Below are 12,591 nucleotides of genomic sequence, written 5' to 3'. Positions count from 1 at the left end.
CATGTCCTTCTTGTGCTGAGGGTTCCAGAGCTGGACACAGTACTCCAGGTGGGGTCTCACGAGAGCAGAGTAGAGGGGGAGAATCACCTCTCTGGATCTGCGTGCCACGGTTCTTTTGATGCAGACCAGGATGCGATTGGCTTTCTGGGCTGCAAGTGCGCATTGTTGGCTCATGTCCAGCTTTTCATCCATGAGTACCCCTAAGTCCTTTTCCGCAGGGCTGCTCTCTGTCACATCATCCCCCAGCCTGTGTTGACAACGAGGATTGTCCCGACTCAAGTGTAAGACCTTGCACTTGGCCTTGTTGAACTTCATAAGGTTTGCTCGGGCCCACCTCTCTAGCTCATCCAGGTCCCTTTGGATGACATCCTGTCCCTCTGGCACATTGAGTGCAACACTCAGCTTAGTGTTGTCAGCAAACTTGCTGAGGGTGCATTTGATCCCACTGTCTAAGTCATTGATGAAGATGTTGAACAGCACCGTACGGATCCCTGAGGGACACCACTTGTCACCCCTCTGCATCTGGACATCGAGCCATCGACCACCACCCTCTGGATGCGACCATCCATCCAGTTCCTTATCCACTGAACAGTCCACCCATCAATTCCGTATCTCTCCAACTTAGAGAGAAAGACGTTGTGGGGGACCATGTCAAAGGCCTTGCAGAAGTCCCTGTAGGTGGTATCCACAGCTCTCCCCTTGTCCACTGATGCAGTCACTCCATTGTAGAAAGCCACCAGGTTGGTCAGGCAGGACTTGCCCCTGGTGAAGCCATGCTGGTTGTCTCAAATCATGTCCCTGTCTTCCACGTGCCTTAGCATAGCTTCTAGGAGGATCTGTTCCGTGATCTTCCCAGGCACAGAGGTGGGGCTGACAGGGCAGTAGTTCCAAGGGTCCTCCTTTCTGCCCTTTTTAAAAATGGGTGCGATGTCTCCCTTGTTCCAGTCACCAGGGACTTCACCTGACTGCCATGCCTTTTCAAATATCATGGAGAGTGGCTTGGCAACTACATCAGCCAATTCCCTCAGGCCTCTGGGGTGCATCTCATCAGGTCCCATAGACTTGTGTATGTTCAGGTTCCTCAGGTGGTCACGAACTTTGTCTTCACTTACAGTGGGAGGGACTTTGTCCCGCAGGTCCCTGTCTTGCGGTCCTTCAACCCGGGAGGTGTGAGGAGAGAGGCTGGCAGTAAAGACTGAGGCAAAAAAGTTGTTGAGAACCTCAGCCTTCTCCTCGTCTGTTGTTACCAGTTTGCCATTCTCAGTCATCAGGGAGGGCACGCTTTCTTTGACCTTCCTTTTCTGGTTGACGTACCTGTAGAAGCCCTTCCTGTTATTCTTAGCATCCCTTGCCAAGTTCAGCTCCAGTCATGCCTTGGCCTTCCTGACCTCATCCCTACGTACCCGGGCAGCATCCCTGTACTCTTCCCAGGACACCCGATGCTGCTTGAACTGCCTGTGCAGTTCCTTCTTGCCTTTTTGTTTGACCAGCAGGTCCCAACTCATCTGTGCTGGTCTCTTCCCTTTCTTGCTTGATTTCTTACACCTGGGGATCGAGAGCTCTTGTGTTCTATGGAAAGCATCCTTGAAGGTCTGCCAGCTCTGTTCTGCCCCCTTGTCCCTGAGGACCATTTCCCAGGGGGTCCTATTGACTAACTCCTTGAAGAGCCAGAGGTTTGCCTTCCTAAAATTCAGGCTCCTGACTTTACTCTTCCCCCTGACGGCCACACCCCTCAGGACTGTGCACTCCACCAGTGCGTGGTCACTGCAGTCCAGGCTGCCTCCAATCTTGATGTCACCCATTAGCTCATTTGCGCTGGTGCCCATCAGGTCTGGTATGGCCTCTCCTCTGCTGGGGCTGTCTGTTACCTGGCTTAAGAAGTTATCTTCAAGGCACTCCGCTGTGGGATTCTCCTGGATTGCCTGCAGTTCGCCGTGCTACTTTTCCAGCAGCTGTCGGGCTGGTTGAAGTCCCCCAGCAGGAAGAGAACCTGTGAGTGCGATGCCTGCTGCTGTAGCTGGATTAAGGCGGCTTCATCAGTAGGTTCCCCTTGATTAGGCGGCCTGTAGTAGACACCAACCACAAGGTTCCCCTTGTTGCCTCGGTCTCTAATTCCCACACATAAGGTTTCAACTTCCTCTTGGCTGTTCTTTACGGAGATCTCTTCACACTCTACCCGTTCCTTACCATAGAGGGCAACACCTCCGCCCCTCCTTCCTTGCCTGTCCCTTCTGAACAGCCTGTAGCCATCGATAGCCACGTTCCAGTCGTAGGATTCGTCCCACCAGGTTTCAGTAATGGCCACTATGTGGCAGCTTTCCAGCAGCATGGTAGCTTCCAGCTCCTCCTGTTTGTTGCTCATCTGCGTGCATTTCTGTAGAGGGACTTCAGCCGGGCTGTTGGCTGTGACGCCTTCTTAGAGGAGCACCCCTTGGTGTGTTTCATAGGTGCTTCCCTGTTGACTCAGACTACATCAGGAGCCCCTGGCTTGTCTCCCTAAGACTTTGGCTGTGATGTAGCATCCCCAGCACGCCTCGGGCAAACAGGTCGAATGTCCTTACTAGCATGCCGTCCCTCTAACCTTGACGTGTTATTCCACAGCTTGTCACAGACAAGCCTAATATTATCATCTCCCGCACCCTCCACATCTAGTTCAAAGCCCTGTCAATCAGCCTCACAATCTCTTGGGCAAAGACCCTCTTCCCGCTTTGAGAAAGGTGTTTCCCATTTGATGCCAATAAGCCCAGTGCTGTGTAGGCCATCCCATTATCCCCAAATTGTGGCAGCGACACCAGCCACAAAGCCATGTATTAATGGACTGGATGCATCTGTTCCTTCCAATGTCACTGCCTGCAACTGGAAGGAGGGAGGAGAAAATAACTGGTGCCCCAGACTCCCTTACCAACCCTCCCAAGGCCCTGAAGTCCCCCTTGATTGCTCTTGGTCTACGAGTCACAGTCATTTTACCCTGAGCCTGGCGCTGGGCAAAATCTTTTGCCAGGGGTCAGACTTTTAGATAGTAGATGCTTGTCAGCAAGGGTTTCCTGATGCGGAGGATGCTCTTCCAGGGACTGTTGTGCTGCTGGGAATATTCAAAAACAGGGCTTTCCGAGTTGCACCTTACTGGGCTACCAGAGTAGCTGTTCAGTTGGTATCTTGGGCTAACAACTGAGCGACTGACCTTCTCGACGAGCAGCACCTGATTCCCAGCTGGTATTAATTGGTGTGCCAATGTCATCAGGAAAAGACTGGGCCTGCAGATGTATTTTCCAGTTTCTACTTCCAGCCTTCAAGGGTCCCGCTCACCTGACAGCAATATGTCTACTTATAAGAGAAAAAACCTTTTTAGAATTTCTGGAAGTGGTTCGCCACCTTTACTTTTCACAGTCAGACTAAAATTAAAATGGGAATCCAACCTCTCTTAAGGGTCCTACAGTAAGGACAGTCCACAGCCTCTCTGTTTTACCAGTCAGCAATGAATTCAGGGTTGCCATCTGGACAACTTTTTGGCAAATTTCTGAATAACCAGACCAGTTTCTTGGGATGCAGTATGTCCCAGGATATGTGCATTGCCAAAGGACCAGCGGGAAATTGGGAAAAACTGAGTAGTTTTCTCCACAATTACTCTCTCTCCATTTTATTATGCCTTCGCTGAAACATCTGGTGCTGGTTACTGTCAAATCCAAGCTGCTGGATGGATAGCTGCTGTCCCAGCCCGGTGTGGGAATTCCTGTGTAAGCGTCTTGCCACTGGGAGAAGAAGAGAGGATACTGCTTCTCTCATCAGTTTTAATTGAGGGGCTGGGAGTCGAAAAGCGGCTGGCCAGGACTTCAGCTGTTGTGCAAATTCCTTGAGTCCCCTAACATCAGGCAGCATCTTATTTTGCTCACCTGTGTTTACAGTAAAACTTCTGTCAGCTGAGGAAGGCAAAGGCAGGAAACATGTGGCCTCTAGATTTAGGTATTTTAATTGTAGAAAATGTTTAAACTATAGGCCAGAATGGTCTCGGCAGGTGCTCTTTGTAACAAGATATATTATGCACCCCTGAACTCTATCCATTATTTAGGGGTTTCTTAATAGTTAGCAGAATTTAAATGCAGCCCCAGTGAGACTCAGCCATTTTAGCAGGCTGCATTTTCAGTCATTGTCAGGCATACATTAATGATTCGTCTTCTTTTTTAATTAGAAAAATACATTCAGTTCTCCCCTTCACCTCTATTACATTATTTTGAAGTGGGCTTATTTGCAAGGCCTGTTGTTTTTATTTTTAGCTCATCTCATATATTGTGTTTTCTTTCTGCCATTCTTCTCGAGGCATCTTGCCTCTGAAAACTCAAAACAGAATTTAGTCATTTGTTTCAGTGTTTAAATTAAAGGAGTGGTTGCTGCACCACAAATCTCCCCTGCACTGGGCTGGACTTTCTCTTTGTTTTTTCTTTTTTAACTTCCTTCCATCATTTAACAAAGGGGGAAATTCTTTACTGTAATACTTAGACTTTGCCCAGTATTTTCTCCTTAATGTTGTTGTATGCTAGTAAAGCTGCCATACCTAATGACTTTTTGAGAGATTTTTAAGGGAAACTCGCAGCAAAGCTTTTTTCAGCAGATCTATAAAAATGCCAAAGAAGGAATTAATGAAGAGCTCGAGCTTACAGTGGGCTAGATCCAGAACCTTGAATTTATGCATTCAGTCAGTTACAGAATGAGGCCAGAATAGAGCAAATGCTTCACTTGGACGCTGTTTGAGTATTAAGGTAAACAACACAGTTAGCTGCATTTTAAGAGAATTTTCACAAAGCTCATCCATGTAATTTTCAAATGACTAAATTAAATACAAATTAGACTCTCAGCAAAACTCCCCAAAGATTGTTTACTAAAGTGATCAAAAAAAAGAAAGAAATCTGCTAATGTTTGCCATGTAAAGAACATGAATCATTTACTTAGAGTGCCCTGCGGGCTGCATTAATTTATATGCCACCCATTTAGATTAAAAAAGCGAGTAAGATTTTTCACTGCAGCTTAATCAAGTAGCTGAAAATTCTGTAGTAATGTGCCATAATGCTGGTAAAGTCATGTTCATGATGTTTTTCATTCAGAGGAAAGCAAAGAGGCTGTGCTGCAGTAAATAATGTGTACAACTTGCTCTGACTGAATTTTGAAAGCAAAGGAGAGTTGCCGATGAGGCAGTTTTCCTTATGTATGTAATGTCAAATGGGGAAATAGCCTGACTGCTCGGATACCTTCTAATGAATATTCTGTTTGAAAAGAATTCCAACCCCAAATCCTTCCCATCCAAAGCCTTCACTGTGCGCAGTTTGTATTACAGAGGTCGAAACAGCATAGGTTGTGAGGCATTAGCATACTGTAACAGGTTGGATGTCTGCTCTTCCTTACGGAATTGCCGTCTCTTTGTCACTCTTTTTGCCAAGGTAAATGGAAGTGTTTTTTGTTTTCCCATCCCTAGTAAAGATCTATAAATAAAGGCACTGCACAACTAGCTGTGAACATTCTTGGTAATCTTAGTCATAAGGACAGCTGTCTGTTGACATCCAAAAAGGTTTTCAAGTCTCACTTGCAGCCAGGTTCTGAGATAAGACGGTGAGGATGGCCTGAATTCAATGGCTTGAATTTTGCATAAAGGCTCCCTTTGGCAGGCTGATGTGAAACGGAAGTGTTTCATTTCTTCAATGTAAAGGAAAAACCTCCAAAGATAACCTTGCTGGCATTAATCTAAAGGGTTCTCATTGATACAACCCTTTGGTCTGCAAAAGTGCATCAGACAATAGACTACTAGGCTTCTTGTATCGAGAGACCACCAAAGACTAAGAGGATTGTGGAGGAACTTGCGAGTGTTTTGACGGCCATGGTGGTGAAATGGTCCAGGTACATCATCTGGGAATCTCAATTTTTTTCACTGACATGCAGAGCAGTGTTGCCAGCAGCTCTGTGCAGGTCAGTAGCTGGCTCCCAAATTCCCAGAGAGCTATGTTTCCTGTCCTGGGGATCAGCTGAAGTTTCATTTTATCCAGAAGTTTCTTCCTCTTCTCCTCACTTGCTCAGTCTCAGGCTCAGGTGAGAATGTTCACACCACTTACATGGAAGGGCTAAGCCACAGGGAAGTCTGCACCACCTGCCAAATTCTGAAGCTGGGTCTTGAAATATGCTGGGTGGAGACCAGAAGGAGAGAAAAACATGAAAAAGGGACTCTGGGTATAGAGAAGGCAGCAAGAGTGTGCCCTACCACAGGATGTTTTCTGGGCTTCTTCACGGAACAACCTTTTTTATTTGGAGAATTGTTTTTTAGACTGATAATCTGAGAACTGGTTAGATGACATATTTTTTAAATCTAGTGCCAGATGGAGCGAGGATCAGATATTTATGAAAGTGACAGTGAAGAATGCAGGTTGAGACAAAGAATTTCTCCTACGGAGGCTGTTTAACAGACCCAAGGGAAGTTTCTTATCAGCTTTCTATAAAACTGCCAAACCATGCTTAGAGGAGCTACGCAGAGGTCTGAACCCTTTGCTAACCTGGGTTACCACTGCTAACAGCAAAGCCCTGCATGGATGAACAATCCCATGAACTGAAGATGGCTTGTCAAGACCAGCATGAGTCCCCTGCCCTCCTATGCAAGTGAACAAACAGGACATCTGCATTCCCTGTGTTCAGCTCATTGAGGGTGCTCAGGTCAAGCTGTAGACCTACTCATGCTCCTCTTGAGTTGTGCAAGAAACGTGAGAAATTGGTGTCACTCTTGGTTAAAGTAAGTAACGCCTCACTTGAAATGTAAATTTTCCTCATTTCCTACATGCACACAGTTGTCCTAGTATTGCTGAATGAATGCTACAGCAAGCCGTTGTAGGTCAATTATAAACTCATCAAACCAAGCCCAATCCTGATAGAAAGGCAGCCAACAGGACAAAAATAACTTAAGTAGCACTGACTGAGCATCTCCTGCTTTCAATCAGTGGAGGGTAACCATTCTCATCTTCTGGGGCCTCTCTCCAGCTTTTGATGCTGTCGACTATGTGCTACTAGTGTCCCATATGTGTAAGGAGCAAGGCTTCAGAGTGACATACTCAAATTGTCAGCGAAAAGGAAAGCATCAGAAGCAGTGAAATTGGCTCTCTGCTGATGTTGCTTTCCTTTTCAGAGTCACACATGACAGATGTGGTCTCATTTTAACCCTGTGTGCAGCCACCAGGTGAACTGACAAGGTGGCGTGGACTTCATAAAATTATTTCCAATTGCCCAATGCTTGAGTAATATCAAAACAGCTTGTATCTCAATGAAGGCTGGTCAGTGTCAATGCTGCAGGAGAAGGAAGGCCTTCAAGGATCCAAAGCTAAGGTCTTGGCTCCTTTGAAACATGCACCAAATCAGTCATTTACATTGAGATCTGGCAGTGCTTCCAGATGCCCTACAGACAGAAAAAAACTTGCACATAGCTGTATCTGTGCATAAGGTTCCTTTCCTTCTTCCAGATGGTTTGAAGACTCTATCCCACCATAGAAATTATGTCCTGACCCCAGCTGACCTTCATTTGATATCTAGACTACAGCCATGCAAAATATCTGGGCAGTAAGTCATGAGACTGTAGGAAATCCTGTTGCTGCTGTTGGATGCTGTGGAACATGTCTTAAGCACGTCAGACTACTTTCCAGTAGCTGCAGTGGCTTTCTGTAGGAAGACTTATCAAGACAATTTTCCTTAGCTTAAAGTCCTCAGTAAACATCTAAAGCTCCAGACTAGAAGGCATAGTTGGTATTTTTCTCTCTCTGGCACAGCAGAATTTTTTACCATCAGGTGAAACTCAGGAGTACAGGAAGCAAAGCTTGCTTGTGGCTGATCCATGGATGGGGAGTGACTTCCTTGAGAAACTGCAGGTGTTCACTAATGTTGCATGAGCTATGAGGCATGTTCTTCTGGATGGCCCGTAACAGGAACGGTGGGTGTGGAGGGAAGGGTTCCAGCTTGGGGGCTGGTACATGCCTGTCAGCTGGGCAGTGCTGGCAGCTTGGTAATCCAGAAAACCTAGCTGTGGGACAACCAAGCCATTCGGTGCTGCTGAAGCTAATGCTGCAGGTCGTGCTGGGAGCCGGCTGCATGTTCAACCCTGCTTCGCCGCACAGCGGAGTGGTGGGGCCCCAGGGAAGCCCATGCATCGGTCAGGTCACCCCCCTGTCTGGCTCTCATCACTCCAGAACCTATCTTGATGTTGAATGGTTATGTGCAGGTTGTGAAAGGTGTCTTGCAGCCCCGGGAAACCTCTCTTGGCATGTAAAATGAATGCTGAGCGCAATACGAAGTAATTATTGACAAAGGGTAGGGCGCATCAGCTGTTTTACAGGAAATCTTGGTTTGCACAGCAGAAACGGTTTCTAATTCTGACTCCAGCTGTTCTTTTTTGATTTACACCATAATTCTTCAATTAAGAACTTGCAAGGACAATATATCAGCATTGCATGCGACAGCCAAAAAGAAGGGAAGCAGTTTAATTTATTTGTAAGGGGTAAGTCACTTCTGCTTGTCCTGCAGGCAGGACTGCATTGAAGTCTTATGAACTAAATTCCCCATGAGAAGGCTGGGACTTCAACATGCTTCTCGAATAGTCTGAACATGAGTAACAGAGCATGGTTACAGAAACCAAATTCAAAATATTCTTCTTTCTGGGAAACTGGGAGCTCAGAACATCTGGGCAACTGAAATTCCCCAGAATGCAGTCCTTCCATCTATAATTTCTATTAAATATTACTCAATTAGTGCTCACCACTTAATTTCCCGATTGCCTTCTGATAAGCAGAAACATTTCCCTAAACGTTGCTCAGATGTTTCCAACCTATTATTTCTGCAACTTCAGTCAGCGATTCTGGGGTAATTACAGAGATGGGCCTGAACATAAAAGAGATCTGAAGGCCGTCAGATATTTGGAACATGCAGACCTGAATCCAAGCTTGAAAGACTCAGACAAAATGCTCCATTTCAACACGACGTTTTTCAAACTCAGATTATGAACTGTCAGACAAAGTGTTACAGACTCAAAAATAAGTGATTGAGGAAATAAACAGCACAAGAAATAGTGGAAACCATTTATTCTGTACAGTGTTCAGGAAGTTACTGCTGAAAATATCCATGTATGCATTCTATGAAATGACATTATTATAACAATAATTTGTTATTATTTGACTGAGGGTTTTGTTAACTGGGGTTTAGTATATAATTAAATGACTGGGTAGCTCTAGTGCTGAAAGTAAAGCTGAATATGATGGACTGGGTTTAATGTGGCGCAAGAATTCACAGCCAGGTAGCAGGAGAGGTTATCTCCATCCATGGAAGGGGTTTCATGGGCTGAGGATGCACAACTGGCAGAGGAGGAGTATGAGATTGCACTGTCCGGTCCCGCTGGAGCTGCTAAACTCTCCTGGAGGTGCCAGGTATTGCCTCTAGGTCCATCACTACACCATGATCCCCTCTCCTCCCAGCACAAAACCAGGATGCTTTGGGCCCTTTCCAGCAGGCATCTGGCCAGGGCTCTTACTGCCAAGGGCAGAGGTGTGAGCGTGTGGGGAGCTGGCCCACAAGCCTGGCCCGTGGTGGTGAGGATGGTTTCCCTGTGCTGCCAGTGTCCCCTCTATGCTAAAATGGGGTATTTCTTCTGTATTGCAGACTAGCTGTGCACTACACATATCACACAAGCAGCTTCTCATATATTTGGTGCTCTCTGTTGTGTTGCCATTTCAGCTACTGTTAAAAGACATTTGACAAGGCTATGAAGTAGTGCTTTCTGAAATGCATCATCTCTGTGAAAATTCAAAATCCATTTAAATTTTTACAAAGCAACAAGGGTCAAGTATGGTTATAATAACTAACAACATGTGTGTTGTTTAATCTTCAAAGCAAGTTTTACCTTTAGAGTTCCATAATTTACTCAGTAAATATTGTTCGTCTTACTTCAAAAGGAAGCAATAATTAGATTATCCGTGGACTCAGATTAACATTTAATTTGTACATACCTTCAGAGCAACATAGTTGTCTGCATACAATAGCAAAATAATTCTTTCCAACTCTGTGTGTATGCTGTCAGGGTTTAAAGTTGTAATTTAATACCCAGAGGAAAGATATGGCAGTGTATGAGATGCAAACACTCAGGGGTTTTCCAAGACAACGTGCCCTCCGTCCACTTGTCACTGCTGCAGAGTCACAGCCTGAAGCCGCCTGCTCCTCCCACCCACTGTTATACCCAAGTCCCTTCTCAAGTCACTTGTCATGTTTTTTTGGTGTTTTTTTGTTTGTTTGTTTGTTTTTTTTTTTTTTCACAGGAGTAATCAGTGGGTTTACGGGATGATAACTGGAGGGTGTCAGTCTGGCCCCATGCAGCACTCTGCTGCAGCCCTACCAAGGGACCCTGGCCCCGGGCCACAAGGGTCCTTCGCTGACCCCTTCCCGCAGCCATCCCTGGGGAAGGGTCTTGCTGGGCATGTGCGAGGTGGAAAACAGCAGGCACAGCTCATGCTTCCCTCTTTGAGGCTGGCCTAAGAGGTTTTGTCCGAACAGCCCACCAGTGCCATGCTGGCTAAGGGAGAGGCTGGGTTGGCAATGGGTTACTCCTGGTCTTTGGCCATCAGGACTGTCTTTGCTGCAGGGGCTTTTCCTTCCTGTGAAGCAGGGAGTCCTGCCACCTGGCTGGCAGAGCAGCCTGATACCATCGTGGTGGAGACATCCAGTTCGGTGCCTCATTCAATGAAGCTAGAGAGGGTGCAGCTGAAAACTGAGAATGGGGGTCCTTTGCTCACCCAACAATGGAAATAAGCAGCTCTTCCATTAGCTGTAACAGCTGCTATTACTCCAGCCTCCATTAAGATTTAAATAATGGGGATCACACCTTGCCAAAACACATGCTTGGAGCCTAAGCTGATAAGATAGCAGGACTAGAGAGATAGGAAACACACCAAGGAAATATCTTTTAGCTATTGATATTTTCATAATCGCCTTTATGATACGAGTTGCAGGCACAGCACTGAAAAAATACTCCTATTCATTTTCTGAAACCCAAGAGATTTTTTTAAACGTAAAAACGTGGTAATGGGCTTCCTGCTAGGCTTTGAAAAAGAGCGTGTCTGCTTTAATGTGACTTAGCTTAAACACCATTATCCATTTTAATGTGGTAATGCATGAGGAAGGGTCAAGTAGAGCAAGGACTCGTTCTGTTCCCATCAACACCGACGCTACATTGCTAACACAGAAGTAATCCTGTGGCCATAATTTGAATAAAATATGTAGTGTAAGATGCTCTATTGAATATTCCAAGTCAGGGGAGTCTGTTGAGCATAGTTGCCATGGGGACCATGAGAAGGTTGGATTAATTAAGGCCTGAGCAGATGCTGTGGAGTATGTGGTGTCATTTGTGCTTTCTGCTTGTAATTAACGTGTTTGCGTGGGGGTGAGAAACAAGGGAAGAGAGAGATACCCACCTTAATTTGTGTGTGACTGCTTTTCAGGTAAAATGAATGATTGGTATATGAAAAGTGATGCCTCTACACATGCTAAAAATACAGATTAAAAAGGAAAAAAAACAGAGGACTATCAAAATCAGCATCTAGCTGGGTCATCATGTTTCACATGAAAATGCCAGAATCAAAGACACAAGCTTCCCTCCTTGTTCCTACAAAATTCAGGAATTCAGAAGAGCCGGTTCACCTGAGAGATAGATTAAGATTAAAGAGTAGCATTTAATGTTAGCCTAGAAAGCTCAAACATATCATAGCTTTTGGTGGCATTTATATGCATACATAAATTTATGCATGCAAAGAGAGAGGGGGTAGCTTATACACACGCATGTGTATGTAAACTTAAGGCCTCCCTGCTGTTTTACTTAAGCGTGTTGGGTACTGCTGAGCTCAAAGGAAGCACTGCAACAACATTTCAAACCCCATTTCTCTCCCTGTGCTCAATGAGCATTTGCTCTATTGCTATAGTAGGGCTTGAGATCTGTAAGAATGCATTAAATTTGCTCTTTGCCTAACAGTGAGGGAGTAGTGCCTTGTTCTCTACTGGTGCATTAGTATGTGCCCTGAGCTTCACAGGGAAGGTTTTTTGGGCATAATGGACCACACATAGGAGCGACACCCTCCAAAGAGGGTGGTGGTGGGCATCTGCCCTTCCACCGCTGCTCCTGTTCTCCCTCCACCTTCGCATGAGGAGGTGGACAGTCACCAATTTTCAATCTTCATCCAAAAGCAAGTAGGAGGAAGAAAGTCTTAAGCTATTGCGTAGAAGAAAGATTACCTGAACTTCGTCTTTTGAACCTTTAGGAAGTGGGAATACAGTATTCCAGAGCAGCCATGGTTGATTTGTGAATAACTGGTTGCATTGGGACTGCAGCTGCTTGAAAAAGAAATGTAAAAAGTGCTCACAGTGTTTTCTAAGAGTATATCATTGAAAAGAAATCAGCTTCTCAGAACTGCACACATTTTCTACAGTGGAGGAAAATTCTTCACAGTGTTTCCAACAAAAATTTTGCAAAAGCCCAACAGCTCCGTGTTTTAAAAGGACAAGTGTCCAGCGCTAAGTGTCCAGCATTTCTTGATTAGA

This window comes from Larus michahellis, chromosome Z, assembly GCF_964199755.1.
Source record: "Larus michahellis chromosome Z, bLarMic1.1, whole genome shotgun sequence".
NCBI classification, from domain to species: Eukaryota; Metazoa; Chordata; class Aves; order Charadriiformes; family Laridae; genus Larus; species Larus michahellis.
This window is presented reverse-complemented; position numbering follows the sequence as displayed.